Consider the following 18,313-nt stretch of genomic DNA (forward strand, 5'->3'; position numbering starts at 1 on the left):
CCCAGGGACGGGTGAGCCTGGTGGGCTGCTGTCTCTGGCGTCGCACAGAGTCGGACACGACTGAAGTGACCTAGCAGTAGCAGCAGAATTATTTATGCTCTGGAGTTGATTTATTTTGCTTCCACGTCTGTTGGAAATGTAGTGAATTCCTTCAAGAACAATGAAAAGTTCCAACTAAAATCAGTACTGCTGAGATAAAGTTTAAAGTAGCTATACAGAAAAAGAAAAACAAAATAATTCTGTAATGTTGGACAAACAGAATATGCACATCCTGAGTTCAATGAGTTATCTGAATATCAGTCCCCTCAAGTGACCAAGGGAACCAAACCACCTGACAAATGTTACTGCATGCAGTTACTGGTGCTAAGTGTCCACACTTTTAAAGATCTAAATTAAAATAAGATAATACTTTAAAAAGATAACCACACACACACGCATACATGTAGCACACACAAAAAAAGGGGAGTGGGGAGAATTAACTTACTTCCCCTTGGATTCAAAGATTCAATCCCCGGACAGAAGAGAGGAAGTGGTGTTTTTCTTTTTTAAGGGCTTTCTCATGACTTTCACCCACTCACTGGTTCAAGGAACATTCAGATTGTTCACTTTTGAGGTTCTGCTTTTCTAAGTAGTCCAAGGGGACTTTCAGAGAAAAGGGGGAGCAGCAGAAAAAAAGAAGTTAGAGGGAAAGATATCTTCTATCGTTTTTTAATCTTTCATTTCTCCTTGAACCAAAAACTCCTCTTTCCAGTATAAGCTCAGAGCTTTTCTCCCATTTTAAGTGCCTAGCAAATTCTAACAATACCTCTGCTGTATAAAAATATCTAGGTATCTAGAGGAGTGGGGTGGGGAGGTAGGTGCAAGGGAGGCTTAAGAGAGAGGGGACGTATACATACCTATGGCTGAATCATGCTGATGTATGGCAGAAGCCATCACAATATTGTAAAGTAATTACCTTCCAATTAAAAATAAAACAAAAAAAAAGACTTACGATTGAGCAGAGTGGCTTGAATAGTTCCTTTAGTCACCATGGAAACAGACACCTACTTCTAGGCCATGGATCGTGCTGAGACTACCCAGTGGATGACAATGGCCAGAAATGGCAAGCGGAGTTTCCTGGTTTCTGTAATGTACTAGCTAAATCAATATCCCTACTTCAATAAGCCAGAAAAGGGCTTTTCGGCTATTAACTGCAGTGTTGCAGCAATAACCTGGTGGAAAACCTAATCCTATTATTGTTGTTCAGTCGCTAAGTCGTATCCCACTCTTTGGGACTTCATGGACTATAGCATGCCAGGCTCCTCTGTCTTCCACTATTTCCTGGAGTTTGCTCAAATTCATGTTCATTGAGTCGGTGATGCTGTCTAACCATCTCATCCTCTGCTGCCTCCTTCTCCATTTGCCTTCAATCTTTCCCAATGCAGAACTTAATCCTAGCCTAGACCTTTTTGGGCACAGAACTTTGCAAAGACAGACCGTGAAAGAGGAGAAAAGAGATCTGAAAACTCTGTGCAATGAGTTGTCCTGTCTTACCATTTCTAGAATGTCAGGATCATGTGTCATGATCCTACACAAGATGAAGTCTTCTCAGGTCCTCAGTGAACATCAGTCTGAGTGGCGACATGTTGTGAGCAAAGAGCCTGATGAGGAGTTAGGGAGCCTGTGGTGTACCCCTGGAGCTACTACGTCAGGAGAGGGAATTTCCACAAACATTGTAACCCATGAGAGCCTCAGTTTTCCCCTCTGTAAAGCAGGGCTGCTACACTCAGTCCTTTAAGTTTCTTTCCTGCCTTTAAATTAAGAATTCTATGTCATTGCAGGATACAAGAGAGTCCGTTTTCTCCCCACTCTTGCCAACACCTCCATCTCTTGTCTTCTTGACCATGACCATCCTAACAGGTATGAGGTGATAGCTCACTGTGGCTTTGGTATGCACTTCCCAAATGGTGAGTGATGTTCAGCATCTTGTCATGTACTGTTGGCCATTTGTCCGTCTTCTTTGGAAAAATTTCTATTAAACTTCTCTGCCCATCTTAAAGTTGGATTTTTCTATTGTTTCATTGGTTACTGAGTTTCATGAGTTCTCTACACATTGTGTATATCAACACCTTATCCAATATCTGGTACGCACATGTTTTATCCCATTTCACAGGTTGCCTTTTGATTTTGTTGAGTACCTCCTCTGATGTACAGAAGCTTTGTTTTTAGTTTGATAAAGTCCTACTTGTTTGATTTTTGATTTGGTTGTTGTGCTTTTTGTGTCATTTCCAAAATATCCTTATGAACTGTTAGCGGGTATGTAAATTTGTTTAGCCACTCCAGAAAACAGTAGGGAAGGTTAGCAAAATGAAAAATTGAACTGCCATTTTATCTAGCAATTCTGGGTTCTGGGTTTGAAAGAAGAAGAGATTGTAGAAGAAGCCCTTCACAGAACAGGACATTTGGACACAGATGTGCACAAAGGAAAGCCCACTTGAAGGCACTAGGAGAAGGTGGCCGTCTACTAGCCAAGGAAAGAGGCCTCGTAAGAAACCAATCCTGCTGACACCTTGATCTCCAACTTCCAGCTTTCAGAACCGTGAGAAAATGAATCTGAAGTTTAAGCCATCCAGGCTGTGGTACTTTGTAACAGCAGCCCTGGCAGACTAAAACACACTGTCATGGAATTCCCGACTTAATATTGATTACAGCAGCAAACAGAGGTTAATGTTATACCATGTCCATTAAGTCATTTAACAAACATTTATTAAAAAGCCCATCACGTGTGCGCTGTGAGCAAAACAGACCAAAATTCTAGCTCTTGGGAAGCTTAACGTTTACATGCCAAGTATTCTGTTTCACAGGATAGACTTTTTCCCTTTGCCAAAACAAAGCCAAACTGAGAATTTGCCATCACGAATCACATAAACAACTCAACAACCTTCAAACAAGTCCTGGTGAGTGTGGACCATAAAAAGGGAACTCAGTAGGAAAGAACAAATGAAAAACAAATATAGTTCTACTTTCATTATTGAAACATAACAGACAGCCCATGTGTTTGGATGAAGTAAGGCCCACATGGGTGGGTGTTATAAGCTCAAGACAGCAAGTTAGTTCCTCTGTTGACTTCTACAGGTTCATTTAAAAATCAGCATATTGGTGGTTTTGTATTTTGATGGCTACCTTAGATATCTTTTGCATTAATTATCTTCTTTTTCAGAAAAAGAAAAGCTGACTTCCTATTTGGAATAGTACTATGTGAACTGCTTATAATTCTACGATAAACACTTATCTAAAAAAAAACCGAGTTTGTCTTTTTATTAGGATTTCTCTGGCGAGCACCATCTTAAAAATATAACATTGACAATGAACCTTCCTTGGACGAACACACACATACCAATGTTTACCTTGAGTAGCATAGCAACTGCTGCAAAACGTTTAAGGCCTGCAAAGATTTATGTTGCAGTTTTTCTAGCCAGGCATACAGGACATTTCAAACTGACAAGGAGCTTTCACTTCAATCATACATGACAGACATATTAGGAATGCAGATTAGGTTTTATTGTTGTAGTAATTAAAACACAAAAGAACAACAAAATAATCATCCAGGTAAGGGAAGAGGAAAAAGCACTCAGCCTTTTGCAGCCTTGTCTTACATCATCCAATCTCAGTTACATCATGTCAAGCTGATATATTGAGCACAGGGCTGCCTTTCAAAGAGCTTAAGAAACAGACAGTGCCTGCAGACAAAAATTTCTGCCAGGAATGACTGACGGGAGGTGCTGTAAAGACACAAGAATGCTATGGAACAATTCACTTAAACATGCTTCTTCCTCCTGGTCATATCTGAATCCATCCCCAAAGTTATTTGGGTTAGGTTTTTAAATTAGTTTTAAGCTAGCAAAGAAAATCAGATGTTTGTATTCATACTCAAGAACAGATGTTTTAATACCGGGTGAGTGATGCAGATTATATATTTAAGTGATAAATCCTCGGGAAAGTGGCCAGTTGCATTCACGTTGAGTTGAGTTGTAACACTGAGCGGCTCTTACTCAGAGAGCCTGGCCACGGAATAAACCTTCGTTTGTCTACACAGCCAATCCCAGTGACCATCCAGGCTGAAAAGAGAATCATGTTTATCTTCCAGAACTTAAAAGCTGTCATTTCGAGGCTCAAACCTTGCCTTCCTGGTTTCAGACAAACCCTGAGTTGCAGCCCTGTTCTGCTTGGGCCCAAATATGGAAAAAGAGATGGCTGGCTTTGTTGAAAACGTAAAAAAAAAGACGAATGTTTATGTTAGAAGCAGTTTCTTACTAAATTAGTGGATGAGACTGTTACTGGCCCCATGTTCCAATCAGTGCAAAAAACCACCACCTGACTAGACTTGCAATCACAACACCATTACCCCCACTTCTCCTGACCTAAAGTTGCTGGTCTGCAGTCAACCCACTTAAAGGGTTTCCACCTCCTGCAGGCACCTCAGGGTGGAAGGTCCCCCAGAAACCAGGCTTTCCAAGACAGCTGACTGCAGGCTGAGGAATCAGAACAGGTTTCTACTCCCAAGGTGAAACTGTGGATTAACAGTAACAATCTAGACTGAAAGCTATGATCCATGGGACAATTAAATAGCATTTCCACAATGGCATCTGTGGGAAGTCAAAATGAAGGTGTTTTTTTTTTTTCTACTGAGATCTTAAAAATGATTCCTCTGAATCAAAAAATGTGACAAGCCCTAAAAAGCTGAAACAACATCTAGCAGCTACTAGTGTTTGACAATAAAGTACCATGGGAGTTTTCCCCTAATCTTATTATAGTGAATACTTGTGGATTTCCTTGTTTCAGTTCTCAAGAAAGGACGAACAGAAAGGAACTTTGGATGAAAAAGGAGGCAAGCTAAGAACTGTTAAAACAAAAACACTCTTTCCCTGCAACCTTTGTGCAACTCAAACCAGAATCCTTAAGGCTCTTTCTTACACAAATTTCCCTTGCAGTTCAATATTTATTCAATGTAATATTTAACAGCCATTAAGGGTAACTTGCAGAATGTTTTGTGGGGATCTAGCTGAGAAATGGCACCTATATTAGTGGATATTTTCAATGATCTGTTCAATAAACTGAATAGTCAGGTAAGACCCTCAACCTCATTCAAATATTGTAGGAGTGGGAGATCACACTTGGGGCAAAAAATTAATCCAGAGTAATTTATTTTAAAATAACTTGACAACCATGTGGAAAACAGACAGCTAGTGGGAAGCTGCTATATGTAGCACAGGGAACCAAACTCAGTGCTCCGTGATGACTTAGAAGGGTGGGAAGTGGGGAAAGGAGGTATAGGAGGGAGAGGGTGTATGTATACATACAGTCCATTACTTTACTGTACAACAGAGACTAACACAACACTGTAAAGCAATTATATTCCAATAAAAAATTTTTTAAATGACTTGAAAATATAAAAAGTGTGAGCAAGTAGCTTAGACTAGGGACAGTAATAAGAAGTCCCACTTTGAGGGGAAAAATGAGATCATCTAATGGAAGTAATTAGCATGGATGTAAAGTATGAGAACTGTGGTGTCCGAGAAGACTCTTGCAAGTCCCTTGGACTGCAAGGAGATCAAATCAGTCAATCCTAAAGGAAATCACTCCTGAATATTCATTGGAAAGACTGAAGCTAAAGCTGAAACTACAACACTTTGGTCACCTGATACTAAAAAAAAGACTCTTTGGAAAAGACCCTGGAGCTGGGAAAGATTGAAGGCAGGAGGAGAAGGGGACCACAGAGGATGAGACAGTTGGATGTCATCACCGACTCAATGGACGAGTTTGAGCAAGCTCTGGGAGTTGGTGATGGACAGGGAAGCCTGGCATGCTGCGGTCCACGTGGCCGCAAAGAGTTGGACACGACCGAGCAACTGAACTGAACAGAAAGTATGAGGGTCACCAAAGTCACTCCCACTCCTGTAGCATATTTTCTGAGTCCATCTTGACACCTGGCTTCATCCATCTTTCCCACCTTGGAGAGATGAGTCTCCTGAGTTGTGCTGGCCAGGTGCTCCTAGTCACCCACCTCCAGGCTTGGACCTCACCTAACTTCTGCCTGTATTCCTTGCTTTAGTGACCTCATGGAGCTTCGCAAATTCCCCGTGACTTACATGCTAACACCACCTTCCTCTTTTTAGCCTGCACCTGTGGCTACCATGGTAAAGGGACCATCGTGTGGAGTGGGGAGTTGTCCTCTGCTCCTCTCCTTTGCCTGAATCCTGCTTCCCACCTTATCTCGGCTCTACTGTCACACAAGGGCTAGTGTCTCTGATAACGTGATTTACAGTAAGAAATGCAGGTTTGATCTTCATTCTGTTTCTGCAGAGTTCCTAAAACCCTTGGAATTTCTGAGAGCAGTAAGTGTGTCTTTTGCTATATTAATGAGGTGACTCTTGGTGGCACCTAAGGGTGGGGGTTGATGGCCAGGAGAACCAGCCAGGTGACTAGAGGTTTGAGCTTTCAAGTCTCTTGTCACTTCCCTTCCCCTTTGTCCTCCCCCACCCCCAATCTCCTGCCACCTTCAGGGAAGGGAGAGAAACAGGAGGGTGAATGTACTGCCAATGGCCAATGGTTTGATCAATCAGGACTATGTAATGAAGCCTCCATGAAAACCCCAAAGGGTGGGGTTCAGATAGCTCTGGGTTGGTGAACATGTGGACATTTTGGGAGAGAGGTGAGCTCAGGGCATGGAAGCCCAGAGTCATTTCCCCATACCTCACCCTGAGCTTCTCTCTATCTGGCTGTTCCTGAGTTTTATCCTTTTATAATAAACTGATCATCTAGTAAGCAAAATATTTCTCTGAGTTCTGTGAGCCATTATAAGAAATTAACAGAATCTGAGGAGAGGGCCGTGGGGACCTCTGATCTCTGGGCAGTCAGTCAGAGCACTGGTGACATCTGAGCTCACTATTGCCTTACAGAATAGAGGGAGCTGTTGGAATCTCCCAACCGTACCTGGTCAGTCAGAAGACCAGGTGACAGTTTCCGAGATGGGGAGAGAGGCAGTCTTGTGGGACTGAACTCTTACCCGAGGAATCTGAGTCGAGCGGTAGGTAGTACACCCAGCTGGTGTTGGAGCATTGCTGCCAACACAAAGTTGGTCTCAGGAAACCCAAAAAAAGAGGATTTGACCACTTTTCACCACGTCCATGGCTACCACCCTAACATCCAAGTCACTACCTGTAATGGTCTTCTAGTTGGCCTCCCTGTTTTTGCCTTTCCCTTTGTTGACTAAATTTACACAATTTTTACCACAAAGGGTCAAGAGAGTATAGTTAAAATACTATTTAAATTTTTCTTTTTCTGAAACATACGCTGCTGCTGCGGCTGCTAAGTCGCTTCAGTCGTGTCCGACTCTGTGCGACCCCATAGACGGCAGCCCACCAGGCTCCGCCGTCCCTGGGATTCTCCAGGCAAGAACACTGGAGTGGGTTGCCATTTCCTTCTCCAGTGCATGAAAGGAAAAGTAAAAGTGAAGTTGCTCAGTCGTGTCCGACTCTTAGTGACCCCATGGACTGTAGCCTACCAGGCTCCTCCGTCCATGGGATTTTCCAGGCAAGAGTACTGGAGTGGGGTGCCATTGCCTTCTCCGTCTGAAACATATACCTGCTTTTAAACATTACATTAAAAAAAATGGCCTGTTTTGAAAGATGCTGTAGATAACCAGTGGAGCTTAATGGGAGAGGTCTGTACTGAAATCATAACCTTTGTATAGCCCTTATGCTTCTTGAAATCTGCCAATCCACTCTCCTGCCACCCTTCCTTCCATCAGGGGAAAGGTACCCCTCCCCAGCCCTCCCTCAGAGGGTAGATGGTATAAACTATGGTCTCTGCTTCAAAGCGGAAGAGCCATTCCCACCAGCCCAAGAAGATGGAGCATTTCCATAAGATTACACAGTGAATATGTCATTTATGTGTGTGTCTGTAAGGATCACTGTTTAAGGCCTAGATGATACTACTTTTAATAGAAAATTGTATATAAGAATTGAGTAAAATAGTATAATTGAAAATTTTAGTAAACAATTGAGCTATTGCACAGACTTAAGGAATTATCATATACATTTTTAATTGTACATTTCATCATCCCTGTTTTGTCAGTTTTAGTCAACATAAACAATTACTTTTAAAAGTCTAGTGCCTGATTTATGCTGGTTTGTGCTGTATGGAGTGAGTGATTTAGCTATTTAGTCCATGTTCATTGACACCAGGCTCAATATCCTCACCACATTGACAGGGCACATCAGAGCTTGCCCTAACCCACAGGAACATCCTTTATATTCAGTAGCTATTCTAGGGGGAGAAATGGGCATTTAGAGCAACAAGTTCAGTAAATGCAAGTCTGCATATGTTCATGGCTATGAATAACTCTATGCTGAGAAACTTGAAAAAAAGTATAATAATGTTCATAACTAACATCTCTAGTTTCAGTTTTCTGAATTCAAATTGCTCATCTAAAAAATCTTTATATGAAATGAAACAAACAGGAAACCCATGAAAAATGCAAGATTTCACTCATCAGGCCAACTGTGTAACTGAAATCTTAACTACAGAATATGACAGTGTATTAAAACAAATTTCTATAAAATAACGAGTCAGCTATGGAGGAAATTACGAAGGACAATTATTTTATGGAGTGTGAGGCCATTTTTCTTTCACATTATTAATCACTCTGTCATATACCTGAAAGTGAAAGTGTTAGTCATTCAGTCATGTCTTATTCTTTGCAATTCCTTGGACTGTAGCCTGCCTGTCTCCTCTGTCCATGGAATTCTCCAGGCAAGAATATTGGAGTGGGTAGCCATTTCCTTCTCCAAGGGATCTTCCCAACCCAGGGATCAAACCTGGGTCTCCCGCATTGCGGGCAGATTCTATACCACTGAACCACCAGTGAAGCCAATGCTACAAAGTCTTCCATGAGTGTCCATACATCCCAACACTTTCAAAAAGTATAAGCAGTTACACATTCGTTCCTTCACACCAGTCACTGCACGAAGATGAAATTCTGTTATGTGGAACTCTGGGCAGGTCAAAAAAATCAAGCAAGGTGGAAAAAAGAGAACACTTTTGTTAAAAGTTGTTACTGTTATTCCCAAACACAGCTGAAATGTCTTTTCCTTCTGTTGATGTCAGTGAGACATGCCTTTGAAAACTGAGGCAGATGAAAGTAACACTGTCCTGCAAACTGTACTATATGATGCAGGTGTTTGGCAGCGGGATGGAGAAGAACAGCCACTGAGTTCCTGATGGACAAACCAATGTTCCCTGGGTAAGGACTGCAACACTGTTCGAAAACTAAGTGCCTTGAGAGCAACTGATTTTGCCTGGGAACATTTCAGGGGAGACTACAAAGAAATTTTCAGTTGCTCTGTCATGTCCAACTCTTTGCGATCCCACAGAATGCAGCACACCAGGCTTTCCTGTTCTTCATCATCTCCCAGAGCTTGCTCAAACTCATGTCCATTGAGTTGGTGACACCATCCAACCGTCTCATCCTCTGTTGTCCCCTTTTCTTCCTGTCTTCAATCTTTCCCAAAATTATGGTCTTTTCCCATGAGTTAGCTCTTTTACAAAGAAGAGGTGAACGTTAATGTAGAGTTTAGAGAACAAGAAAACACTTAGGTGGGAAGGAGAAGCACTTTGGATATTTACAAAGAACCTGAAATGGTAAAAAGAATGGCTTTGGGTTAAGAGGACAAGGAAGAGCAGTGGAGGCTTTGCCATCGGGTGGGGGTGGGGAGAAGATGTTGGTGGGGGGGATGTTGGGGGGCTTGGGAAGTGCTGCAGAGACAGATCAAGCTCTGATCAGGATGCCTCTGTGTGTGTCAAGATTCACACACAGCAGGGGAGTCAGAGATTGTAAGGAAGATGGGGTATAAGCAAGGTTTTTGGTTGTTTTTTTTGCTTTTCTACTTCTATTCTACATGAGGAGGTCTCTGAGACTGGGGAGAAGGATGCGTAGACACAGGTGGAGCCATAGACAAAGCAGGGTGGGAATCACCTCACTCCCATTTGCACCTGACTCATCACTCCTCATCCATGCACACTCAGCTCCTCCAGGAGGCTGAGCGTCTCTCTCCAGACTTCTCTCTCCATCCACCATCGCTGGCCATTCCATTCTGATCCCGTATCCAGCATAACACAATTAGAACTACTTCCTGACTCTCTCCCTCATCTGCACATTCACTTCAGACAGAGGAAAAGTCTCATGTCTCCTGGATATTGTTGATCCCTAATGGCTTTTAGGGTCTGGCAGAAACATATCAATGAAATGCTGAGGAAAGTGTGCACACTATGGTCTATAGTCTATGAGCATCACTGAGGAAGGGAAAGGAAGGAAGTGTGTCAAAGCACATGACTGCAACGGAATCCACAGGAGTCATAGTTGAAGGAGTAGAGAGTAAGGGAAGAAGAATCACATGTGATGTCAGATATCCCCAGCTTCAGAGAGTGAGCATCTGTGATCTAATGATCCAGGGTACACAACACAGGTAAGGACTGGAGAAAGAAATGTTCAGGTTGGGGCATTTTATGAGGAGGCATTGTGGGATGTGGACACAGCAAACCCCTAACTAACATTAAATATTCAGGTCTGGCCGTACACAGAAACTGACAGTTATTCACATGTATATGTTGGTTACAGTCATGGACTAAGAATGCAAGGAAAAAGAGAAGATAATAAAGAGGAGGAAGTCAGGGTTTCCCAGCATTTAGCTGAGATGTTGAAGCAACGGAGTCAGCGTTGGTCCCCAGAACAGATGAGTCAAAGGTGCTGAAGACAACATGAGGGATCAGCCATTCTGCAGCCGGGGAGGGTGGTCCTGAGAATCCAGATGGGCAGCAACATTAAAGTGATGGAAAGCGGAGAAGGAGAGGGGTACTAACAGGCTACTGTGGTCATTAAACAGGTGGCCTTCTGTGCCCGTGGATTCATAGTGAGAAAAAAGAAGAAAGAATAGTGAATTTATGGGAAGGATTAGGAGAAGGCTTAGAAGAAGGCTTCATCGAATAAGGGGAGAAATTTGTGTGAATTTCCAATCAGAAAACAAGAGGCCTAATGAAGAAAAGGAATTTGAAGACAGAGAAGAATTCATATCCTCTGTAGGTAGAGAGTGAGAGAGAATACCCTTCCCATAAATTGTATGGAAATAAAGTATAAGAGCATCTCTGGAGGACAGTTGGATGATACTTTCCACAAGCCTTAAAAATGCCTGTTTCCCGACCCAATCAAAAAATGGGCCAAAGAACTAAACAGACATTTCTCCAAAGAAGACATACAGATGGCTAACAAACACATGAAAAGATGCTCAACATCACTCATTATTAGAGAAATGCAAATCAAAACCACAATGAGGTATCATTTCACACCAGTCAGAATGGCTGCTATCCAAAAGTCTACAAGCAATAAATGCTGGAGAGGGTGTGGAGAAAAGGGAACCCTCTTACACTGTTGGTGGGAATGCAAACTAGTACAGCCACTATGGAGAAGAGTGTGGAGATTCCTTAAAAAACTGGGAATAGAACTGCCATATGACCCAGCAATCCCACTGCTGGGCATATACACCGAGGAAACCAGAATTGAAAGAGACGCGTGTACCCCAATGTTCATCGCAGCACTGTTTACAATAGCCAGGACATGGAAGCAACCTAGATGTCCATCAGCAGATGAATGGATAAGGAAGCTGTGGTACATATACACAATGGAATATTACTCAGCCATTAAAAAAAATACATTTGAACCGGTTCTACTGAGATGGATGAAACTGGAGCCCATTATACAGAGTGAAGTAAGCCAGAAAGAAAAACAACAATACAGTATACTAATGCATATATATGGAATTTGAAAGATGGTAACGATAACCCTATATGCGAGACAGAATAAGAGACACAGATGCATGGAACAATTTTATGGACTCTGAGGGAGAAGGTGAGGGTGGGACGTTCTGGGAGAATGGCATTGAGACATGTGTATTGTCATATGTGAAACAGAACACCATTCCATGTTCGATGCATGTGACAAGGGCTCAGGGCTGGGGCAATGGGATGATCCAGAAGGATGAGAGGGGGAGGGAGGTGGGTGGGGGGTCCGGGAAGGGGAACACATGTAAACCCATGGCTGATTCTTGTCAATGTATGGCAAAAACTATTACAATATTGTAAAGTAATTAGCCCCCAACTAAAATAAATAAATTTATAAAAAAAAAAAATAAAAAATAAAAAAATAAAAAAAAATAAAAAAAAAATAAAATAAAAGTAGCTTGAAACCAAAAAAAAAAAAAAAAAAAAAAAATGCCTGTTTCCTAAGCTCTTATAAGTTTATGTTCAGAAGTTTATTATTGTTATTTCCTAAGGAAATAATCAGAGGTACAATTCAAGAATATTCATTGTAGCAATATGATTAGAGGAAGTAAAATTAAAATAAAAAGTGTTTATTAAAAAAATGTTCATAATGGAAAGATTGTTAAAAATGTGATTATACCATGTGTATATGCAGTGGTCTATTGTACTGTCAATTTTTCAGTGTGTGTAGCACAATGTAGAAATGAGCCCTGACAGCATGGGGCTATGACGGCCCCTGTGAGCTAAGCCATAAAGCAAAAAAAGAATTGACATCACACACAGGCTGAGACTGGAGAACAGCCAGCTTGAGACTTCCTCTGTGTTCCCTAATTTAAGGTTAATAAACCTCTAGAAGTAGCCCCTTCGGTCATCACTCTGAGAAGCAGGGCACCTTCTGGATGCATTTCCCTTCTTGAATGGAAGCAGCTGGCATTAAGTAACTGGGTTGCTGGACTGCTGTATCTGGCAAGTGAGAAGGGCTGAGAGTGATTTGAAAAACGACAACAGGGACTTCTCCCTGGTGGTCCAGTGGTTACTACGCTGCCTTTCCAGTGTTAGGGATGGGTGTTCGATCTCTGGTCAGGGAACTAGGATCCTGTATGCAGCTCGACAAGGACAAAAAAATAGAGAAAAAAAAATTAAAAACGTTATTTTAGAAAATGCAACAGTCACATGTATACAAAAGAAAAAAACTCTTCCAACCAGAGTCAACTCACTGGATCATAAACAAAATGAAAACAGAGTATTTTCTGCATGGAAAAACACTAGACTTTCTAGGATACTCAGAAGAGGCCAAGTGACAATTGAGTTTATTAAAGTTCAAGGTACATGATTAGGTATATTCCCATATGTTTTCTGTCTTGTCCTTATCCTGGCCCCTGCTCTGCCACCCTTTGCCCTAAGTATCCTGTGCTCTGGAACCATCTTTACTCCCTTCCCCTCTACCTTCTTCTCTAAAAATCCTCATTGTTTCAGCTGATTTCAGCAAGGCTACTGAGGGGATAATGCTGAATCTAAAACTGTTACCCTATAGAAAAGTAGACACATCCACAACTAATAGGATCTTAATTATTCAAATAAGATAATATATACAGTCATTCAATTATTTTTATTTGCTAATTCTGGCAAATAAAAGCTATGACCAACATACACAGCATATTAAAAAGCAGAGACGTTACTTTGCCAACAAAGGCCCGTCTAGCCAAAGCTATAGTTGTTCCAGTAGTCATGTATGGATGTGAGAGCTGGACTATAAAGAAAGCTGAGTGCCGAAGAATGATGCTTTTGAACTGTGGTGTTGGGACTCTTGAGAGTCCCTTGGATTGCAAGGAGATCAAACCAGTCAATCCTAAAGGAAATCAGTCCTGAATATTCTTTGGAAGGACTGATGCTGAAGCTGAAGCTCAAATACTTTGGCTATCTGATGGGAAGAACTGACTCACTGGAAAAGACCCTGATGCTGGAAAAAATTGAAAGCAGGAGGAGAAGGGGATGACAGAGGATGAGCTGGCTGGATGGCATCATCGACTCGATGGAATGAGTTTGAGCAAGCTCCAAAAGTTGGTGATGGACAAGGAAGCATGATGTGCTGCAGTCCATAATGTTGCAGAGTTGGACACGACTGAGCGACTGAACTGACTGAACTGAATTCTGGCAGCCCAAGTGGGGAGCCATTGGAGAGTTTTTGCCAATGGCTTCTGAATAGTATGAAAAGCAATGCAACTGGCTGAGCTTGCTAGATGAGTGAGTGTTGATAAGGAAGAGATGGGCACCATTACTTCCAAGCCTGAATAAAGAGGTCTTGATTAAAATAGGGAATGACCCTAGTGATACTCCCATAATTCCATGTCCAAGAGAGAAGGAGGAAGCAGTAAAGGGGACTGAGATGGGAGGAAATTGGAAACAGTGTAATGATCTATGAAGAGGTGGAAAAAATACAGCAGGAGGAGATACAGGGTGAGCTGTGTCCAACACTGATGACGAGTATGATCAGAGAATCAGACACCCAACTTAGCGATACCTGTACCTCAGCATGTTATATGTAAATTCAAATTGAGCATCCAAGGCAGTCCTGGACCAGTTCCATAGGATTCCGAGGGACCTCTGTGTGCATTCACTGGAGACATGACAGGCATGATTTTGGTAGAGAGGGGTGGGGACACAAAACTTCACAAGCGTGAGTTTAGGAGAGAATAAAATCAGAGAGACTGGAGAGAGCAAACACAAAGGACAGTTGTGAGGAGTCACTGAGTGGAGAGCAGAGGGCAAGGGCTGCGGTTGGATGAGAATGTGGGATCAGGAGAAGGAGAAATAACAGTCTTTTGTATGCTAAGGGATATGTGTCAATAAAAGGTAAAAAAAAAAATTAAGATGGTGCAGGAGAGGGAGACAGGGAGCTGAAGCCCCGCTAAGTAGATGCAGACCAAAGGAAATAGGAGGGAGGGAGGCAGGCAGGCAGGCAAGGTTCCCTGAGGTTCGTTCAAGGCTGCACGAAGGCAGGTCAGGTGTTCCAGGCTAGGTTGGGTAAAGAGCAGGATGAGAGCTTGTGATTGCTGGTATTGTCCTTGTGAAACAGTAAGCAAAAGCATCATCTGTGAGTTAGGATGGGAAAAAAGATGCTCATGTTTGATGAGAGAGAAGGTGTCATCCAGTAGAGTTGTGGAGAGTGGGAGGAAGGGCAGGCTAAGAGGTTGTAGCATGACTATGCGAGCCCAACAGAAGGCGTGAAAGTAACATAAGTGCACAGATGATCCTACTAAGACAAGTAAGTTAGGAAGAGAAAGACAAACACCATGTGACAACACTTACCTGTGGAATCTAAAATGTGACACAAATGAAATAGAGGGTGCGTGCTCAGTCGTGTCCCACGCTTTGCAACCTCATGGACTGTAGCTTGCCAGGCTCCTCTGTCCATGGGATTTATCTTGGCAAGAATACTGGAGTGGTTTGCCATTCCCTCCTCCAGGGGATCATCCGGACCCAGGAATCAAACCCGTGTCTTCTGCATCTCCTGCACTGCAGGCAGAATCTTTACCACTGTGTCACCCAAACAGAAACAGAATCATAGACACAGAGAACAGGTTTGTGGTTGCCAAGGGGGAAGAGAGGCGGGGGAGGGATGGAGTGGAAGTTTGGGATTAGCAGATGCAAACTATTACATATAGAATGGATAAACACCAACGTCCAACTGTACAGCACAGAATATTCAATATTCTGTGATGAATCATAATGGAAAAGAATACAAAAATATACATACATATATATATATATATATATATATAACTGAATCTTTTTGCTGTATAGCAGAAATTAACACAAAATTATAAATCAACTATACTTCAATAAAATCTAAAAACAAAATAAAAAGTGTGATCGGTCAGAATGACAGCAGAGTTTCCCTCCTGGACTCCACTTAGAGTGTGGGAGTGTGATTTTGTGGTTGGGTATTTCTAGAGCATTCTTAAGTCAGGTGCATTTGCCAAATGTCTCAGACAAGGAGACCCACACATAAGGAGTCAAAGCAGGCGAATGCTGGGGTGACAGGGGCAGAGACCAGTCCGGGACAAACACTAAGCAAAGAAGGAGACAAAGAGCTCAGGGAAGAACCTTGCAGGTCCAGAGAAAATCACTGGATCCTTCAAGCAGCTCTGAAGTTCCGGGATGTTTCTGCTGAGAACCTTTAAGGACCTGACTATGATTCAACAAGAGTCAATGCTAATCTACTGTAGAGATTTCTGAAGACAAACCAATAAAAAATTTTTTATAAAAAGACATACATTAATTATCAGAAACTCAGCCAGCCAACTCCTTAACTAAATTGGGCATTTGGTTAACATTAAGTTATCACTGTAAATCCAATGTTATCTCTTATTCAATGTGAAAAAAATGCTGAAATTAAACTTTTAATTTTAATCATTTTCTAACCAGTTAGCTTCAAAGAAGGGTATTTGGTTAAAAGTATGAGTGAGCTTCATGAGGAATTTGAAACTCTGAATATAAGCAGTGTTATTTCAGATAAATCAGCTTTAAAGGCATACAGTTAAGTCTAATCATATGAATATTCATGCAATGAATACGATGCCACTTTTTTTTTTTCGCTCTTTCACAAATGGTTACTTTAAAATGATTTATCTTTCTAAATGTCTTTCCTATTCACTGATGTGGAAATACTTTCCGAATTCTGATGATTTTATGCAGAATATATGGAAATAATTACAGAGCAGTGCCAACAAAACTGTGGTTTTAGATGTTCCGATCAGCTGTGGTTTCAGCTTGTGCTACTGAGACTCACAGTCTAGGAAGTGGTTAGTTTTGTTTTTGGGTTCAAAGTACAGAATTATATATTTGTTGACACTGGGCTAACCCCTTTCTCTGATATTCAGAACATGGCATAATCCTGTATCCACTGAGTAAGGCAGTTTCTCGGTGAACTCTGGCAATACTTGGGTTTGACTGAGTGGACTACTGCCACCGGAGAGCACGGATCTCCTGTGCTAGCCAAGCTGGATGATGCCAGTCAGATGTGAGGATTTCCCGCTAACCCAACACAGAGTGTGAACAGAAAAATAGAACCTTAAAAGCTATCCAGAAAAGAAAATTTAAAAATGACCATGTTGTATCTGACATGCCTTTAAAAAATCCAAGCTAAGAGGCCTCAAAAATGAATTTTCTTTTTTTAAATAAAGAATATAGTAACAACTGCTGGTGCTGAAGCCGAAGCTCCAATACTTTCACCACCTGATGTGAAGAACCAACTCACTGGAAAACACCCCGATGTTGGGAAAGACAGAAAGCAAAAGGAAAAGGGGTGGCAGAAGATTAGCTGGTTAGATAGCATCACCAACTCAATGGACATGAATTTGAGCAAATGCCAGGATATGGTGAAGACCAGGGGAGCCTGTCATGTTGCAGTCCATAGGATCACAAAGAGCTGGACACAACTTAAAGAATGAATAACAACAAGAATTTTAGGAAAGGAAGAGCAAAACAGAAGAAAGAATGTGAAAAAACGAACCAAAATGAATGAATGAATAAGGGTTATTTAAAATAAGGCTTGAGTACTAAAGAACTGATTCACACATTAACCGGGGGGACATCTGAAAATCTGCTAAATGCAAAGCAATGCCAACAAAGATTTTATAGAAGTGAAATAAATCTAATAGTACAAGAGACAACTCGCAACATGGACATCACCAGATGGTCAATACTGAAATGAGACTGATTATGTTCTTTGCAGCCAAAGATGGAAAAGCTCTATACAGTTAGCAGAAACAAGACCTGGAATTGACAGTGGCTCAGATCATCAGCTCCTTATTGCAAAATTCAGGCTTAAATTCAAGAAAGTAGGGGAAACCACTAGGCCATTCATTTATGACCTAAATCAAATCTCATGATTATTCAGTGGAGGTGAGGAATAGATTCAGAGGATTAGATCTAGTAGTCAGCGTGTTTTAAGATCTATGGACGGAGGTTTATACCGTTGTACAGGAGGCAGCAACCAAAACCACCCCAGATAAAAAGAAAGACAAGAAGGCACATGAACTACAAATAGATGAGGAAAGAAGAGAGGTGAAAGGCAAGGGAGAAAGAGAAAGATATATCGAACTGAATGCAGAGTTCCAGAAAAGAGCAGAGAGATAAGACCTTCTTCAATGAACAATGTAAAGGAATAGAAGAAAACTATAGAATGGGAAGGCTAGAGATCTCTTCAAGAAAATTGGAGCTATCAAGGGAACATTTCAAGCAAGGATGGGCATGATAAATGAAAGAAACTGTAAGGACTTAGCAGAAGTAGAAGAGATTAAGACGAGGAGGCAAAAATACACAGACGAACTATTAAAACAAGGTCTTTATGACCCAGGTAATCATAATGGTGTGGTCACTCACCTAGAGCCAGACATCCTGGAGTGTGAAGTCAAGTGGATCTTAGGAAGCATTACTATGAACAAAGCTAGTGGAG

At 41.7% G+C, this 18,313-nt stretch overlaps 1 protein-coding gene and 1 long non-coding RNA gene across 4 annotated transcripts in view; both read right to left on the reverse strand.

Annotated features, from left to right (window-relative positions):
• The window catches only part of PDGFC (platelet derived growth factor C), a 244,814-nt gene that overhangs the window by 19,345 nt on the left and 207,156 nt on the right, over positions 1–18,313 (reverse strand). The gene's annotated exons all lie outside the window — the stretch shown is intronic.
• LOC145525148 (uncharacterized) lies at positions 7,310–14,199 on the reverse strand. The gene is made up of 2 exons (XR_014068037.1): positions 12,308–14,199; positions 7,310–11,225 (listed from the first exon to the last, which is right to left on the reverse strand). It is a non-coding gene; the product is annotated as an uncharacterized LOC145525148 (long non-coding RNA).

This window comes from Giraffa tippelskirchi, chromosome 11 (assembly GCF_054371585.1).
Source record: "Giraffa tippelskirchi isolate mGirTip1 chromosome 11, T2T-mGirTip1v1.2.pri, whole genome shotgun sequence".
Classification (NCBI taxonomy): domain Eukaryota; kingdom Metazoa; phylum Chordata; class Mammalia; order Artiodactyla; family Giraffidae; genus Giraffa; species Giraffa tippelskirchi.